The 18,767-nt window shown below is 45.4% G+C and overlaps 1 protein-coding gene across 2 annotated transcripts in view; it reads right to left on the bottom strand.

The window, feature by feature from the left end:
- RAD54L2 (RAD54 like 2) overlaps positions 1-18,767 on the bottom strand; it is a 1,034,525-nt gene that overhangs the window by 316,873 nt on the left and 698,885 nt on the right. The gene's annotated exons all lie outside the window — the stretch shown is intronic.

Raw genomic sequence — 18,767 nt, forward strand, 5'->3', positions numbered from 1 at the left:
GATAATGGGATTCTTTCAACCTTACACACTGGGAAACCATATACCTGGTTGCTGCCTTGAGCTCTTGACTGATTCACTGTATAATCATCCATTAAACTCGTAGGAGTCACGCAGCAGCCATTTGCCCGTTATCCTTTTATGAGTTGCTTGGTTTACACCTTGCTTTAGTTTGCTCACAACTCACATACACTTGGTCATCACACTTCACGTTTATCATTTGGAGTACCCCTAATGCGGTATGTAATTGTAAAAAAATAATAATATTCTACAGATACACAATAAAGTCTAGTACTGCATTATACTTTGGAACCTGTGATAATTTACTCATAGGAAATAATGCTGAGAGAGGAGGTACCTAAACCCTTCTAAAGTTTGTACATAACTTACAAAAACATTGTTACCTTAACCAATTCTTTTTTTGTTCAAATATCTTTATTATTTATTTAAAAAAGGAATACATTTGTAATACAGTAGCAATACATAAAATACAGAATCAAATATATCATAAGAAGGAATTAAAAAGGATTACATGCCAACGAGCTACAGGCCTGGGATAAAAAGATATCAAAGTTTTATAACAATATTTAAAAAGATGTTGTAACATATAGATATTATAAATTCATCAAATATTAAATATACATCCCTGGAATCTTGACAGATAAAACATTTACATATATCTCAGCAAAGGCATGTGTGAATTTGTGTTGCTTACTAAATAAGATACATCAGCAAGGGGAAAGAGGTGAGAGAAAGAACATTAGAGAAAGGGAAAGAGAATGAGATAGTACAGGGACATCTGCTAAATATCTGAAAAAATTCTAATCTACTTTGTTCCTCCTATTACAGAACTATGACCTACATATTCCACTTCTAGCCTCCGACTCGGTTATTCTTCAAGCCTAGCCGGTAGAACTGCAACCCGTTACAATACTAGAAATCAAACCTGGAATGCAGCTACTTCACCCAAACCCAACCCCTTTTCTACAACAGATGCATGGGGCTCTAAAGAGCAGTATGAAAGCATTCCAATCCTAAAGTGTGGCGTTCCATATAATTTCAGTACTGAAAGCACATGGGTTGCTCTGGTAGTGCATCTCATTCCAAACTCCCAGCAATTCTTTTTACTCCAATAAAAAGGCTCCACACTCAGCTTTGCCAGCATTTAATTTCTTAACTGCAAATCTATCATCAATAGTGTAGAAAAATAATCTACAAAATGTGCTGTAAATGAATCTCAATACTGACCCTACACATTATTCCAATACAAACTCTTCATATATAGTATGGACATTGCATCCCTGTTCTGACTTGCCATAACCCCACTATTCTACTAGTGGTATACCACAACTCACCTCTGCCAATACATCACAATCTTGTTTCACTTTTTCCCCATTATTTCAGTGCAGGCCACTTACAAAGAGCACTAACAATGGACTTAAAACCTTGCCCATGACGTCTCATTATATACAGGGGCAGATCTCTACACACATACGTGTCAATGTACTTCATTCTAAACCTTGAGCACCCGTCGTTTTAACAGAAGGCTGATCATGCACATCACTTCTTATAGATTTACAATGTAAAATACTTCTCCACCAAATGATGTACCAGTATACTTCCCAAACAAAATCAGTCAACAAAAATTACTGGAAAAATATGAGCAGTGCCGGAATGAGAACTAATACTAAAATAACAATTAAATACAATCAGCCAGGTACAAAAATAATTGCTGCAGTTTTGGTATAGTAAGAGCTGCATGGTTGAGCTGGGAAGAAGTACATCTTTGAATATCTGGTGGCTGTTTCGGGTCATGGAGTTTGCGCCTCGTACCTTCCCTAGATCAGCGTGTATGGGCTTAGACCTAGAAACAGCATTCAACTTCCTTGCGTGGAGCTGTCTTTGAGCTGCTCCGTCATCTGGGGCTGTGCAAGTGCATAGCGAAGCTCAATTGATTACTCTACAGGTGTCCCTCAGCACGAGTTTGCATTCGGCATCACATTCCGTCTTTATACATCAGGCACCAGGCATGGCTGCCCTCTTTTCCCTTCTTGTTTGCTGAGGCTATGGAGACGATTGCTATCAGACTGCCCCGTGGGGATGGAAATGTGGAGAACCCCATATGAGACAGAATACACATCCTATCCCTATACGCAGATGATATTCTGTTATGCCACAAAGATGTCACTGTAGGCTGCTCGGTCATCATGTTGGCTCTCTGTGATTTCGATAAAGTGTCTGGCCTACAGGTCAACTGGCAGAAATCCTGCTTATTCCCCCCTTTGTTTCACAGCCAACCTAGCTATGGGTGGCGGCAGGCCCAGCAGGCATCACCAAATGTTCCAATACAAAGGCATACATGTCTATCACTTGGACCAAGGCTTGCTTGAGGATAAGGGGCCCGATTCACAGAACTAACTTAAGACAAAATCCTAAACTTACTACTTTTGGTATTCACAGAAGTTAGGATTTTGTCTTAAGTCTGTCTTAAGACAAACTTAAGACAAAATCCTAACTTCTGTGAATACCAAAAGTAGTAAGTTTAGGATTTTGTCTTAAGTTAGTTCTGTGAATATGCCCCAATGTGAGGTGCACGAGTTCACAATAGGGTGTACTCCCCCTGTTTGCATCTGGTACAAACAAGGATAGGTGCAATGTGGGCCCAGGATTGAGTTGTACTTTCTTGCTAATTCCCACTGCTAAACAAGACAAAAAAAAGAGCTAGGGCAGAATAGGAAGAATACAAAGTTAATGAAATTCAGTCCTGACCCTACAACACATCTGGATAATAAATTAGGGCTTTAGTCAAATAGTACCTATGTACTTGTGCGAAAGGATAGACCTCCATAAATCAAAGTGACATTTGTAAACCATCACTCAAATTTAAACGGTTCTTTGGATCATCATCATGATCTACTACAAGCCCAGATTCAACTTCAATAATATGCAGAGGCAAAAAACAATATAATAAGAGTTGAGATGGCGTTTGCTGCATGAGTGCAAATGAAGATATCATTTTGGGTGCCCTCTTGTAGTGTGGTTTATGGGCCTCTTTTTGCGTGCATGTTAAGTTAGCATGGCTTATTAGAAGTTTAAACGCCATTTTCCTTTTTGCTGCTTTTTGCACACAACACTGCTTAGCTGTTTTTGCAGAGTTCGCTTTCACAAAGGTCTATGCATGAGAAAAGGGTTGTTTTTCGACATCTCTAGATATACATTGTGTCCCCAGTCTGCACAGTGAGTGCTGAGCCGCCAAGGTTATCACAAAGTGCGAGCCTGTTTATCGGTGTGTCTGTGTAACACATTATAGACACAACAATTTGGCAGCTGCAAGCCGAGTAGGATTCTGGCGCCTTTATCATAGCACACTTGCCAGAATTGAACACACTTGGAAGATTCCAGGCATGCAGAGAGACTAACCGATCCTGATGTCATTTACACTTACTGAGCGGACAGGTAAATGGGGTCCCCCTAAGAAAACTCCAGATACCTTCCATAGTTTTATAATACATAGTTCCTAGATAGGGAGGGTGTTTTAAATAGGCGCTTTTATCACCTGTTTGAACTATCATCGTAATAGAATTCCTCCTTTTGTATTTTGTGGAATTGTAACCATGCTGTCCGTATTATTATTATCTATATGTATGCTGATGTTGATTAAAATACTGCGCTTGAGATCACGTCGTTAAAATAAACATTTTAACCTTACAGTATCTCTATTTTACTCCTGTTGTGGACTGGTATGAACGTATAACCAAAGAGTGTTCTCACTTCCCACCATTCCTGAGATGGTTTTAAGTCACATGTTCTAGGTTGTCTAATCATTGGTTTCTTTGCTATAGGACGAAGAGCTAATGTGACACTGATTGCTAGTCTGGTAGAGGATTTTGGGTACTAAGGTGAGTTTTGGCACACGCTAATTCACTGAGGTCCTGAGTCTCTGTGCACAGTTCTGTGTTTGCGCAGAATCCCTGTTACATGGCGCCGCCAACGAGTGTGGTCTTATTGTGAGACACTTGAGTAGTGCTTATATCAGTCTACAACCCCCTCACTATCGTTTTCGGTTGACGGTAGTGATGGATAAATAACCTACCTATATTTACATAGGTTGTTTCAAGCTTGATATTTCTCAAAGGTTTCTTCTTTGATTTACTACTCAGTTGTGCATTATAGTATTGTATTGTACTTCTCCATTACTGTTTCGATATGGCTGAGGTTGATATCCTGGCACACAGTCGTGTAGCTGTGCGTAATCATTTGCAGGAATACCTAGTTTCTCTGGAGGGACAGGCGGTGGTTTTTGTAGTCTCTGCTGACGTGGAGTACCCGTTTTAGTTGTACAACTCATGGGTCACGTTTCCCCCAGTTGATGCTAATTCTGGTGTTTTTCACACTTACACCCCCACTGATGCTCCTGCATTGTATGCTCCATATCAGACAGTAAAAATTCCGATTTCTGTTTGGCAGCATGCAGTTTGGTTTAATGGCGCCCTCCCACACGTTGTTACAGCGGTCAGACAAGGACTGTTGTCCATTCCAGGCACTACTTGGCCTGTGTTGGCTGCTTTCACTCCGCATCTACAGGCGGGTGCTTTGACAGCCCAACAACTGCCGCCCCTATATGCCTCTTCGGTTTCAGTTATTAGGGGTCTGGTTCACTACATTACTCGCAACCTCCCGGGTGGGGCCCCGGGTGGTGCTGCGCATCCAGTTGGAGGTGGAGGACTCAAACCTTGTCCCGTCAGGGTTAATGCTGTCATGGGCAAGCGTCCCCAAGATAAGGAAGAAATGCCTTTTTTGCTTGCTGAGAAATTTGACCAACTGGAAGCAGTGTTCCCTAATACAAATCCTGTTGAGAAACACAGGATTCTCACCGTGAGTTTGCAGAAAGACTTAGTGGCGGACGCAACGGAGTGTACAACTTGGGGGTGATTTTTGCGGCGGTCTATACTAGGTGCTTTGGCACCCCGTCGATGACTGTTTTGCCCACTGTGATCAAGCGTGTTCAGGATGAGCATGGGCCAGAGGCAGCAGTGGAGTTGGGGATGCGCCTCGTTGGAGCGTTTGATATGGTACGTGATCTCGTCCTTGCTAATGCCAAGGGGGATGCTGTAAGTTTCTAATCAATCAATCAAAGTACTTGTAAAGCGCGCTACTTACCCGGGAGGGTCCCAAGGCACTGAGGGGAGGGGTCTTGAGGAGTTTTCTGAAGGCGAGTAGGTCTTGAGTCTGCCGTATGTGGGTAGGGAGGGTGTTCTAGGTCTTAGCGGCGAGGTAGGAGAAGGATCTGCCGCCGAAGGTCGTTCGTTGGATGCGGGGGACAGCGGCAAGGGCGAGGCTGGCGGAGCGGAGCTGGCGTGTGGGGGTGTGGAAGCGGAGTCTGCTGTTTAGGTAGGCTGGTCCGGCGTTGTGGAGTGAATCGGTCAGAATCCACTTCTAGATCCTGCGGAGCATGCGGAGGGTGTTGTAGCAGGAGGAGGAGACAGCGTTGATCTGCTTAGATATGGAGAGGGAGGAGTCTAGGATGAATCCTAGATTGCGTGCATGGTCCCAGGAGTCGTCCCAGGCTGAGGGGGTGGGTACGAGGATGAGGACCTCCGTCTTGTCAGAGTTCAGCTTCAGACGGCTGCTCTTCATCCAATCGGCGACGACCTTCATTCCCTCGTGGAGGTTGGTCTTGGCGGTGTGTGGGTCCTTGGTGAGGGAGAGGATGAGCTGGGTGTCGTCAGCGTAGGAGATGATGTTGAGGTCGTGATGGCGGGCCACTTGTGCGAGGGGGGCCATGTAGACGTTGAACAGCGTTGGGCTGAGGGATGACCTCTGGGGGACGCCGCAGATGATTTTGGTGGCTTCGGATCGGAAGGGTGGGAGGTGAACGCTCTGGGTTCTACCGGAGAGGAAGGACGTGGTCCAGTCAAGAGCCTTCTCTTGGATTCCGGCTTCTAGGAGGCGTGTCTTTAGAGTGCAATGGCAGACCATGTTGAAGGCGGCTGACAGGTCCAGGAGGATGAGGGCTGATGTTTCGCCGTTGTCTAGTTGGCGCCGGATGTCTTCTGTGGCGGCGATGAGGGCTGTCTCGGTGCTGTGGTTTCGTCTGAATCCGGACTGGGACGGGTCCAAGATGTTGTTGTCTTCTAGGTGGCAGGCCAGTTGCAGGTTGACTATTTTCTCGATGACCTTTGCCGGGAACGGGAGCAGGGAGATGGTGCCGGAAGTTCTTGAGGTCCTTGGGGTCCACTTTGGGCTTCTTGAGGAGGGCGTTGATTTCGGCGTGCTTCCAGCTTTCCGGGAATGTCGCGGTTTCAAAGGAGAAGTTGATGACCTTCCGTAGTTGGGGCGCAATGGCTGCGTCTGCTTTGTTGAATACGTGGTGCGGGCACGGGTCAGACGGAGACCCTGAGTGAATGGAGTTCACGACCTTGCGTGTCTCGTCGTCGTTGACGTTGGACCAGGAGGTCAGACAGTTGGTGGTGGTGGTATTCTCAGGGGAGGTGGAGACTGGCGTAGTCGGGCGGTCGTGGTGTTGAAGCTGTCGTGGATGTCAGCGTTCTTGCGGTGGAAGAAGATGGCTAGTGAGTCGCAGAGTTCTTGTGAGGGCGGGATGTCGTTGGCGTTGGCGCTGGGGTTGGAGAGTTCCTTTAAGATGCTGAAGAGCTCTTTGCTGTTGTGTGCGTGGTTATCCAAGCGGTCTTTGAAGGAAGATCTCTTGGCTAATCGGATGAGGTGGTGGTGTCTGAGGGTGGCGTCCTTGTGGGCCGTGTGGTTGTCCGGTGTGCGTTCGTGGAGACATTTCTTCTCCAGTTTCCGGCATGTGCGTTTAGAGGTCTGGAGCTCGTCAGTGAACCAGGTGGCTTTCTTGTTGGCGTGGCTTTTGGAGGTTTTTTTTGAGCGCGCGAGGGTGTAGGCGCAGTCGTTGATCCACTGTCTGAGGTTTCGGGCTGCGGCGTCTGGGTTGGTGGGGTCCGTGGGTGGGTTCTTGGCGAGGGAGGTGATCAGCTGGTCTTTGGTGACTTTGCTCCAGCAGCGGCGAGGCAGCTGTTGGGTGCGGTGGTGCGTGTTTTTTTTTAAAGGTGAAATGGATGCAGCGGAGGTCAGTCCAGTGGAGTTCGGTGGTGTGGTCAAAGGCGACGTGGGAGCCTGTGGAGAAGACGGGATCAAGCGTGTGGCCGGCAGGGTGGGTGGGTGCGGTGACGAGTTGTCTGAGGCCCAGGTTGGCGGTCAGGGTGGCGGAGTTGGCGTCGTTGTTGTTCTCGAGGTGGAAGTTCAGGTCCCCGAGGAGGATGTAGTCCGTGGAGGCGAGTGCGTGGGTGCTGGCGAGGTCGGCGATGAAGTCGCTGAACTGAGCCCGGGGGGGTCTGTAGATGACTGTTCCTCTAAGGGTGATGTTGGGGTCTGTGTGGATCCGGAAGTGCAGGTGTTCGGCGGTGTTGAAGGTGTCGTCTGCGTGAGTGGCGACTTATTTTTTATTTTAAGTTTCATAAACCTTTATTAAAGACATGCATTTTTGAACACGGCGTGATGCCTACAACCTCATAGGCCGGCAGCGTAAGCATCAAATTCAAAGAAAGAATTATTGTCATCATAAAAAGTGCATAGCAAGCCGCCATCAATCTCTCCGGCAACCAGTAGTCCGAGCCAAGTCTCAGCGGTGGCTCAAAGGAAATCAGCAAGTAGTACAGATAATGGCCGTCCAAGCGCATGAACAGCGTAACCAGAACGTGGGTGGCGACCTTGAGGGTGGACTTGTGGACAATGGCTATTCCTCCTCTGATTCCGTTGGCGCGATCCCTGTGGGTGAACTTGTAGCCGTCCGGGATGGCTTTGGCGATATCGGGCGCCGAGGAGTCGTTCCACCAGGTCTCGGTCAGGAAGGCCACGTCTGGGCGGAGGTGACGAGCAGATCCCAGAGCTTGCCGGCGTGTTTCCGTGCGGAGTGGGTGTTGAGGAGTATGCAGCGGAGGTGGTTGGGTCAAGTCCTTGGAGGTTTGGTGGTTCTGTCGCAGGTGAAGCAGCAGGTGTGGCAGGAGAAGGGTCCGTGGGTCAGTTTCGGGGCGGCCTGGAAGCAGGTGTGGTTTTGGCCGGCGTTGAGTGCGTGGAGGGTGCTGGCGTCGTAGTGGATTCTGGTGTCGTGACGTTCGCGGGGTCCAGGGGTTCTGGCGCTGGGCGTGGTCGCAGGCGTGGATGGGCGCGGCGCGCCCGCTGCGCGGCTGCCTCTCGGCCTGCATTTGAGGTGGCTTGGGAGGGAGAAGCAGCTGGGAGGGGGGAGCGGAGAGGCGAATGGGTGTGCAGGGCCGCAAAGATGCAGCGGCGGGAAAGGGTTGGATCGGGGGGAACTGGTGCACAGGGCAGAAGGGAAGGAAAAACCCAGAAACAAGGAGGCAGCAAGGAGGCACGAACCAGTCAGGTAACTAGCAGCGGCGGGGGGGCGACCTGCCTGCAAGCAGGGTCAAAGGTCACAAAAAAGCGCAGAAAGGTCACAAAAAAGCGCAGAAAGGTCACAAAAAACGGGGGGAAACGAGTGGCACAGCGGAAGAAAGGTCACAAGAAAGGGCAGAAAGGTCACAAAAAACGGGGGCAAACTAGTGGCAAAGAGGCAGAAAGGTGACAAGAAGGGGCAGAAAAGGTCCCAAAAAACAGGTGGAAACGAGTGGCATAGAGGCACAAAGGGGAGTAGAGGCAAGAAATAAGAGTACAATCAGGGGAGCAGAACGCCAATGCTCTACGCGAGGTTCTCGACGCCGATACACCCCGTCAGTTCCCGAAAATTATTATGGAGGCTTATAAGACCGTAGGCCATAATAGTTTAGGTGTTAAGCCTTTTACGAATAAAGAAAAACTACAGCAAACTCAGCAAGGGTCGTCCGATAAAGAGGACCGCTCGAAAGTTCAGAAACAAAATTGGAGTAAGAACAAAAAACAGGGGAAGCAGCAGCAGCAGAAACAGGGTTCCCGTCCCGCTTCACCTACACCTGCCCCTGTTGAGCGTAAATATGATTTGCACGACCGCAGTACTATTAAGTCGCCTGATAGGTTTCAGGTTCCTGAACAACGTTCTCCTCGCTCTTTGCAGGAAATATTGGTAACAACCACCGGTGGAGGAGGCGGCAGCAGCAGCGGTCAAGGTGCCCAACAGAGCCGTGAGCAGCCTTGTAAGGCTGACGGAAAAGGCAAGCAGGACGAGTCGCCACGTCAAAGACCCCAGTTTCAGAAGAAGAAGGTTGCTGCTGTAACAGCCAGATATGACACAGATAGTGGGAATTCAGCTTTGGAATCGGACATGGGCTCTGACCCTGTTGGACAGCGCGGCGGAGATTACCATCATTGGAGAAGCGCTGCGTCCACTACTGAAGGTGACAGCGACTGACGAAATCCTTGAACAATTGGAATATCAGGGTGTAATTGAAACGTCTGTGTCTCCGTTGAATAACCCGCTTTTTACTGTGTCCAAGCCGGATGGTTCGTACCATTTGGTATTGAATTACCGCCACTTAAACTCACATTGTCGTACGTGTGCGGTGCAGAATACTCACAGCTCTGCTCTAGTGGATACTCTTGTGCGTAAAAGGTTCAAAACCACACTTGACATTTCCAATAACTTTTTTGCCCATAACTTCCCCACTTAGTAGTCAGTGGACAAGTTTTACCTGTGGCGGCAAACAACACCAATTTCTTCGTCTGGCCATGGGCTACAAGAACAGTCCAGGCGTTTTTGCTGCCCGAATAGTCTCTCTGCTTGAGAGGCTCGACGCAGATGCATGTTCGTATGTGGATGATATTTATCTCACAGACGACGAATTATGGCCGCATCTGTGCCTTGTTGACCGCATAATTTGCCGTTTTGCGGACTTTGGCTATAAATTCAACTTTGCGAAATCACACATTGCAGAATACACAGTGTTGTTCCTAGGCTACAAGCTCAACAATGAAGGTAGAGGCTTGGCTCCTCACTTATTAAAGAAATGCGCACTTTTGCGTGCTCCCACAACGCTGAAAAAACTACAATCCTTACTGGGCTTTTTGAATTTCGAACATACATACATTACGGAATATGCCCAGCGTATCAAGCCGCTTTATGCGTTGATACAACCTACTTTTTCCAAATCGGGCTGGCTGCCAGAACATTCAGCCGCCTTGCAATCTTTGCAGGCTGACCTCCTTGAATCTAAGTTCTTGTTGAATCGTGACAACCACATAAACCTGGTGATAAGAATCGTACCAGGGGTGGTGGGTTTCACGTACCTTACTTTTAGTGAGGGAGACACAGTTCCTATGGCTTACAAGTCACACCTGTACACTCAGGCTGAGTTGCGGTTTTCCACTGCGGAAAAAGTTTTGACAGAAGTGCAAATGGCGATTCTTAAGGAACGTGCACTGTCGCAGGGGAAACGCATTGTGGTTGTTACTCCGTATTCTGCCTTGGAGGCAGTGACGAAGGCCAGTGTACCAAATTCCAAGGCTTTGCACCCTCGGGGATACAATGGGCTCCATCCTTGACATCCCCGGATGTAACGTTCATTTTCGATTCCTCTTTGCAGACTCAAGAGTTTTTGCAGTATGAGTTTGTTCATCCTGCTCCTCTGACTATGCGACAATACGAGGATTTTCGTTGTATCATTTAAACTGATGGAAGTGCACAATCGGCTACGGATTCTAAACACGCGTATTAGGTGGCCTGTGCAATTGTGGTTGGTACGATGGAGGATGGTCAATTCAAGTCTGATGTCGTGCATACACACTAGTTTTTGTAATTCATACTCTGGGTCATCAGCGCGTGGGAGTTCACGCTGTTGGCAGCTGTCTCCTGGACGAGGCTGCAAAGACAGCAGTAGCAACATTTGCAGTGGCAGCGGTTACACGTTCCAAAAGTAAGATTGATGATGACATCTTGGCAGCTACTGTCGCGACTGAGAAGGAAGCTAATTATCCTAAGGTTTTCCCTTCAAAGTACTCTTATCACTTAAGTCCCGATAAAGTTCCTTGTGTGAAAATTAAAGACTGGTTCCCAACGCGGACCGCAGACAGGTTTGATTACAGCAGCCCACGCGGGGATGGCTTCGGCGCATGCCGTCGTGTCAGCTACTGTGTCTCTCCTACAACAACGATATTGGTGGCGGGGTTTGTATAAACAGACACGTGATTTTGTCCTTCAATGTGGTATTTGTCAGCAAATTAAGCCTTCTTCTGCTGCACGCCCGCCCTAAACTCAGCTGTACATATCTAATAGGCCACTTGCGTGTGTTTATTTAGATCACTGCAGTCCTTTCTCCTCTGATACTGCATATAAGTACATCTTAGTAGCAGTTGACTCTTGCACGCGCTTTGTGTGGGTGTGGCATCAAAGGAACGCTGATGCCAGAACTGTTATAAGAGATTTGCGTGTCTTTGTGGGAATTCTTGCATGTGGAACCTTCAATTCGGACTAGGGTCCAGCGTTCGCCTCTAAGGCGTACAAGGATGCCATGGGTTCATTGGGGGTCCAAATCAAATTTTCGTCTCCATACAGGCCTGAGGGCAGTAGTGTTGTGGAGCAGATGAACCGTGACTTAAAGCAATCATTGACAGCGAAGGTGTTAGGTGCTGGCAGGGAATGGCTCACCCACTTGAATAGCGTACAACGTGCACTTAATAATCTCCCTAGGAGGTCTCTGGGGGGGCAGACCCCATACGAAATGCTCTTTGGCATCAAGATGTTTGTTACAGACCTTGACTGTCTAGACATGGCGCCGGGAGCCGCATCCTTTGACCTAGACGAACATTCTGTTATACAGAACCTACAAAAGACCAGTGACAATCTTGCAAAGGAACACTTGCCCTCCACGTCTGAAGCTGCGTTCCAGAATCCGGTAGTAGGCTGGCTACCCCAGGTTGGAGAACTGGTCCGAGAGAAGATCGACAACAAAAAAGAATTTGGTCCTTCCTATCGAGCTCCAGTTGCTGTGCTTGGTGTGCAGGGTACAAGAACAGTCATTTACCTCCTCTTCCTGGACGAAAGGGGAACAGGTACATTTCAATTGACCATGTCCAACCACACAGGGTAGCCGATACTGTATAATATGACGCCTGCTGTTTCATGTCCAGCAATGGTGCGACACTGTTTTTGCCCCAGATCTTGCCATAAAGCCTGATGTTGCCATTGAAATGAGTCCACTTACGAATCCTATAGTGAATCTACCTGCTTGTGATCCTCTTAGTGACACTGAATATACTTATCCAACTGACTTGTCTATGCCTGATTTGGAAACTCGTGTGGCTAATCAATCCCGTTTTTCATTTGACACTGGCTCATCCACATCAAAGACCCCTTCAAAAGTTTCGATTTTTGTTACCTGGTTTAAATAACATTTTTTGATCCCACCTTGGAATTACATTTGGCTGGTGCTGATTGCAATTTTTTTGTTCATGTCCATAGGATTTGTGGTTTATTTTTTTACGTTTTATCAATGGACACTATGTTGAAGAAAGAACGTCAATTCGAGAGATTGATGGAACTTTGGCTCCCCACTCCTCTTCGCACATCATGAAGAGGGACCAGACTGCTTGGCCAGTTTTAAATGGGATTGTATGGGATGCTGTAAAGTTCCAGATTCATGGTCCCACAGAGGTTATTTATGTTCCCAATGTACTCCGTGTTTCTATGGGGGATGTGGTTAAACAGAATATTCGCTCTGATGATTGGGATGTAAAAGCGGTTGAAGCTTTATTTACCGATTTGAAATATTATGCTGCCTTCGATGCTGAGGATTTATATTTGGAGTCTGCAAATTATGGTGATTTATACTGTTACAAACATTTTGGCAATCACTTTCTGCATAAGACTGGCTCACTCAGAAGCATTGTTAATTTCACACAGTGGGAACATTGTCCCGCACCAGTAGAAGGCAGTTCCAAAACATTACTAAACAAGTTTTCCTATTTTACGGATTTCGATCAATCCAACCCTAATACATTTTATTTTAAATTGACTGGAGAGTCATTTTCCAAGGTTAGACTTACCCACACTAAATTACTCTATTCAAAGTCCTTTATTGTCCAGTTGGCTGTTGGGGGCTATGAACTGTGGAGAGATACTTTTGATCTTAAATCTGTCTTGGGTTCTAAAAGTTGGCAAGTGCAAGGCACTGAGGCTTTGCATTGTGAATGTCTCATCCCAAACCATAAGTTGTTTCTGAATGATACTATTTCCCAAACGACATGTTTTGGATTGGCTACTTCTAAAAATGTAAATGCTCCTTCCTTTCCAGATTTGGATGAATTCCCCCATTGGAATAATTTTACCAGTTCACTCCTGAGTGAAATTCAGGCACTGTTTAGTAATTTTTCTTTTAATGTTTCCAGCATTAATCCCGAAGGCTGGTTGCTATGGCAAAAAAGTGTGGATTCCTGCCAGCACCGCTTTCTGGGTCTTACCCCTGGCTATACGGCGGTTAGAGTTGATCCCAGTTTTCAGACTCACCATTTAGTCACCATCTATTCTGTAGGCAAGTTGTGCCAGAGTTGGCTCAGACATTCATCCTTAGCGTCTGTTAAGTGGCATTTGTCCAAACTCACTGGAACTGTCTATTTAAACGATTTTGTGAAAGGTCCTGCGGGTGGCAGATCGAAAAGATGGATATATGATGCTTACAATGAAGTTGGAAAAAGTCTCAAATTGAAGCGGCTTCTAGGCTTAGAGCTATAGATCAGGCCAATTTAGAAAAAGTGCTTGCTGTTGTAGATAGTAGCATTAACACTCTTTCTTCCCGAATTTACACTTTAGATAATATTGTGTCAAATGTGGATGATATTGTACAAGAAGATGTCGCAGTGTTATATCATGGGCAAAATCAATTGCGTTCTGTTATGCAGTTTGCCTGGACTTTGCAGACGCTTAGGAATGGTCGAGTTCCATGGGATTACATGAACACAAGCTTGTTTTTTCTGCCTTTTAATTTGACTTTGAAACAGCAATTTATGTCAATGAAAGATGCCATATTTTCCCTGTTACATATTAAAAAATTAGAACCATTGCCTTTTTCAGTAGCCGAGGCAAATTCGGCTGTGTGGCTTATCCACAGGTTAATAACCTTACCGTTCTCTCTTTTCAAATTCAAGAATTGCATGACACTATGCTATAGGCAGATTTGAGCCCCTGGGTGGAGCATATCTGCATGAAGTTTGGAACCTCCCATTCACTTACAGATGTTTGAGGGATGGTAAAGAAGTATTTTTAAATGGCGAAGATTGCATCACTACACCAGACCATTCATTAACATGCAGAAATCTTCAGTTGCATGGCTCGTGTAATGTGCTTGCACCAAATTTAGTGTGTGTTTTGAAAGGCACCCCAGTCCCGGCCATTACACCTACATTCACACTGCTTGCTAATAGTAGTTATTTATTAATAAATAATGAAGTGTTGTGGGATGCAAGCCGGTATTGTTTACATTGTTAATGTTTCCAAGCGTGTATCTTGTTGCAAGAATGTGTTGTTCCCTCCTCCGCATGGCAGGCTTGATGCTTCCATCTGGCCCTCGATTCCGACCTTGAAAGCAGAGTTCAAAAGATGAGCAAAATAAGAGCTCTTTTGTCCCAAAAGGAAGTTCCCCTTACATCTGCGCGTGAGACATTCGTCCTTCACGTTGCAAGTACTCGTACTGAAGTAAATGCTTTATTAAACACGGACCTGCCCTTGCACTTTGGTGCTTTGATCCACACAACCTTGCATGCCTTGTCGTCTACTGGCTTGGCTCATTTTTTTAAAGTAGTATACTGTGGCCTTGTTACTTCATTTCAAACTATATTTGGTGTGATCCCTGCATTTTTTCATTCGATTTTTTCGAGTGTATTTGAAGGTTTCTCCTTGCTCCTGGCTTTGGGCGCCAGAATTCTGCTTTTATTTTGTTTATTGCAAAATGGATCCACAATATGTGCCCCTCGACGTACAGTCCCGGCTTCTCCACCTGCGTGACCGGATGCTAGAATATTATGGCGCGCTGCCTTTGGCGACTAAGTGTGGCGTATGGTTTATCCTTCCAGTTCTCTTTCTTCACTTGCGTGCAGCCTGTTTTCGATTGCCTGGATTGTGGATTCGAATGGGCCCTGGATTTGTGTGTCTGCAACACGGTGTCTCCTGATCTTGATTTTGATCTACTAATGAGTCCCTTAGTTGCTCATGAAATAGACTGTTCTAGTTCTGGGATTATGGCCTGCGCAGCGGCACATGGGGTTCTAGGCAATTGGAACGTTTGGACTGCGGCCAATGACTTTCTGGATTGCAGTTATCTTGAAGTAAGCCCGAGTTGTCCTCTGATGATGCTAGAGGTTCCGACCATCGAGGAACATGTATGTTCTTTTCCTTTGCTTAATTGGATGGCTGAAATGTTCATGGATGACAATAAAGACTTCTTGTTGGAAGCAGTTGCAACGTTTGCTGCTTACACGTTGTTGGACTGAAGAATTAATAATTGTTTTTGCTTCATAGACACGTGCTGGACTCGTGAATATTTTTAATTTTGATCTTGCTTTTTTATTACATATCTGAGGTATTTTCACACACCATAGCATAGTGTGTTTGTATACACTGATTTGAAAAAAAATACATTTTTGATTTTTCAATCCTACATTTTAAATTTTGCAGAAATTTCTGAACTTGGTTCTGTTTCACTAGAACTTGAACTCTGCATTCTATATTGTTTACCCTGTGTGTTGTATGTTCACCGAACATGGGGGGGTGTAGTATGGTTTATGTGCGTCTTTTTGCGTGCATGTTAAGTTAGCATGGCTTATTAGAAGTTTAAACGCCATTTTCCTTGTTGCTGCTTTTTGCACACAACACTGCTTAGCTGTTTTTGCTGAGTTTGCTTTCACGAAAGTCTATACATGAGAAAAGGGATGTTTTTTTGTGACGTCTCTAGACATACATTGTGTCCCCAGTCTGCACAGTGAGTGCTGAGCCGCCAAGGTTATCATAACGTGCGAGCCTGTTTATCGGCGTGTCCGTGTAACACATTCTAGACACAACTATTTGGCGGCTGCAAGCCGAGTAGGATTATGGCGCTTTTATCATAGCACGCTTGCCAGAATTGAACACACTTGGAAGATTCCAGGCATGCAGAGAGACTAACCGATCCTTTTTTTATTTTTTTTATTTTTAATACGTTTTTTTTTTTATTTCCCCCCTCCCCCCTCCGGGACAGGCAATATTGATATGAATTTAGAAGATAAGAAAAACAATATTTTTGTAAAAGGAGGAAAGAAATGGAAGCTAGTAATTCGTAAGAGAAACAAAGAGAAAAAAAAAACATTGAGAGATTGTGCTCTTCAATTAAAGTATAGCAAGTTATTTAAACATGATTTAGATATACAGATACTTCGATTTTCTGATATATAATCTGTAGTGTAGCTAAATGCTATTTTGGCGTTGAGACCATTCCCTTAGAGGAAGCCAAATTTGGAACCCTTTTATCCGTCGCTTCCTGCCTTTTGTCTTGTAAATAGCCATCTCTAAATTATATATGGCTAGCAGTCTTGAAAACCATTGTTGGAATGATGGGGCGATGGGGTCAAGCCAGGCAGAGGCTATGCAGATTCTTAAAACAGCCATTGCTATAAAAATTAATTTGTGCCCAATTATTGGATTAGTCAGATTCGTTATACCCAACATAACTGTTTCATCAATAATTGAGACTAACCGATCCTGATGTAATTTACACTTACTGAGCGGACAGGTAAATGGGGCCCCCCCTAAAAAAAACTCCAGAGACCTTCTATAGTTTTATAATACATAGTTCCTAGATAGAGAGGGTGCTTTAACACCTTGGCTGCTAAGGCAATTCACATCCTGTGCTGGAAATTGCTATTCTCCTTTATTCATGACGAACTCAGCTCGTCATAAGCACAGCTCCAGTGTGCCTCATGACGAGCTGAGCTCATCATGAGCACGGAAGGGGTTAAATAGCTGCTTTTATCACCTGTTTGCACTATCATTGTAATATGATTCCTCCTTTTGTATTTTATGGAATTGTAACCATGCTGTCAATATTATTATTATCTATATGTATGCTGATGTTGATTAAAATACTGCGCTTGAGATTACGTCTTTCAAATAAACATTTTAACCTTACCATGTCTCTATTTTACTCCTGTTGTGGACTGGTATGAACGTATATCCAAAGAGTGTTCTCACTTCCCACCATTCCTTAGATGGATCTAAGTCACATGTTCTAGGTTGTCTAATCATTGGTTTCTTTGCTATAGGACAAAGAGTTAATGTGACACTGATAGCTAGTCTGGTAGGGGATTTTGGGTACTAAGGTGAGTTTTGGCACACCCTTATTCACTGAGGTCCTGAGTCTCTGTGCACAGTGCTGTGTTTGCGCAGAATCCCTGTTACACTCTGTGTCCAGAAAATGCTCCAGGCTGTGCCGACAGATAAATGTTCTTGGGGCTTCGTGGACTTAACAAGCGGCAACAAGGCATGCCCACGTGAAACTATGCACAGGACAGGTCAGAGACAATGAATGGAAGCACAGTTATCTGAATCAATGTTACATGCAAGGAGAAACTACACAAATGGGGCCACACTTGGCTATGCAACACACCACAGACAATATACATGCATTACACATCCAAGGACAGATGAATGCTAGACTCTAAATTAAATGGGTAACCCGGAGGAAACAACTAACCCCCAAAAGAAAGTATGCAGTTAAAATTAACATCTTCAAAATGCCCTCTTTAACCTAATCAGCAGAGCACCATTCCTTATCTCTATTTAGTATTCATGCACACAGACACAACACTTTTGTATTAATTAGTTGTATCTCCTGGCAGTTCTGCACAGGGATAACACACTTCTCTGTCAAGAGACCCTAACTAATTGTGTCCTTAAAGAAACAAGCATTTGCAATGCAATAGGTCTCGCATTAGGAAAGTTTGAGCTATTGGTATTGTAAATGACATTTGTTATTCATGTGTTGGTTTTGAAAATAGCGAAATTAATAGCTTTGTCATTTACAATGCCAATAGTTTTAATTTTGCAAATGTGACACCTATAGCATTTGTGCTGCAATATGTGTTGTATTTACGTGACTTAGATGTATCGATATTACAAATAACAATGGCTTTTAATTTTTTTAAATAATTATTACTTAAATAAAAGTTATTGTAATTTATAATGGCAATAGCTTAAACTTTTGTAATTAACTTTGTATAACAGTGTATTTTATTGTGACAAAAATCCAAGAACAGAAGTGAAATATTAACATATTTTTGTGACATTTGTAATAAAGCTTGAAACATTGAGAGAACATATTTGAACCAGTTGTTGTTGAATGGTTGCACAGATTGATGCTGTGGTGGCGCTGAGTGATGTGGTGGCGACGAGTGATGCTGTGGTAGCATAGTGATGTTGTGGTGCCCCTGAGTGATGTTGTGGTGCCCCTGAGTGATGCTGTGGTGCCCCTGAGGGATGCTGTGGTGGTGCCGAGTGATGCTGTGGTGGTGCCGAGTGATGCTGTGGTGGTGCCGAGTGATGCTGTGGTGGTGCCGAGTGATGCTGTGGTGGTGCCGAGTGATGCGGTGGTGGTGCCGAGTGATGCGGTGGTGGTGCCGAGTGATGCGGTGGTGGTGCAGAGTGATGCTGTGGTGGTGCCGAGTGATGCTGTGGTGGTGCCGAGTGATGCTGTGGTGGTGCCGAGTGATGCTGTGGTGGTGCCGAGTGATGCTGTGGTGGTGCCGAGTGATGCTGTGGTGGTGCCGAGTGATGCTGTGGTGGTGCCGAGTGATGCTGT

Source organism: Lissotriton vulgaris, chromosome 9, assembly GCF_964263255.1.
Source record: "Lissotriton vulgaris chromosome 9, aLisVul1.2, whole genome shotgun sequence".
Classification (NCBI taxonomy): Eukaryota; Metazoa; Chordata; class Amphibia; order Caudata; family Salamandridae; genus Lissotriton; species Lissotriton vulgaris.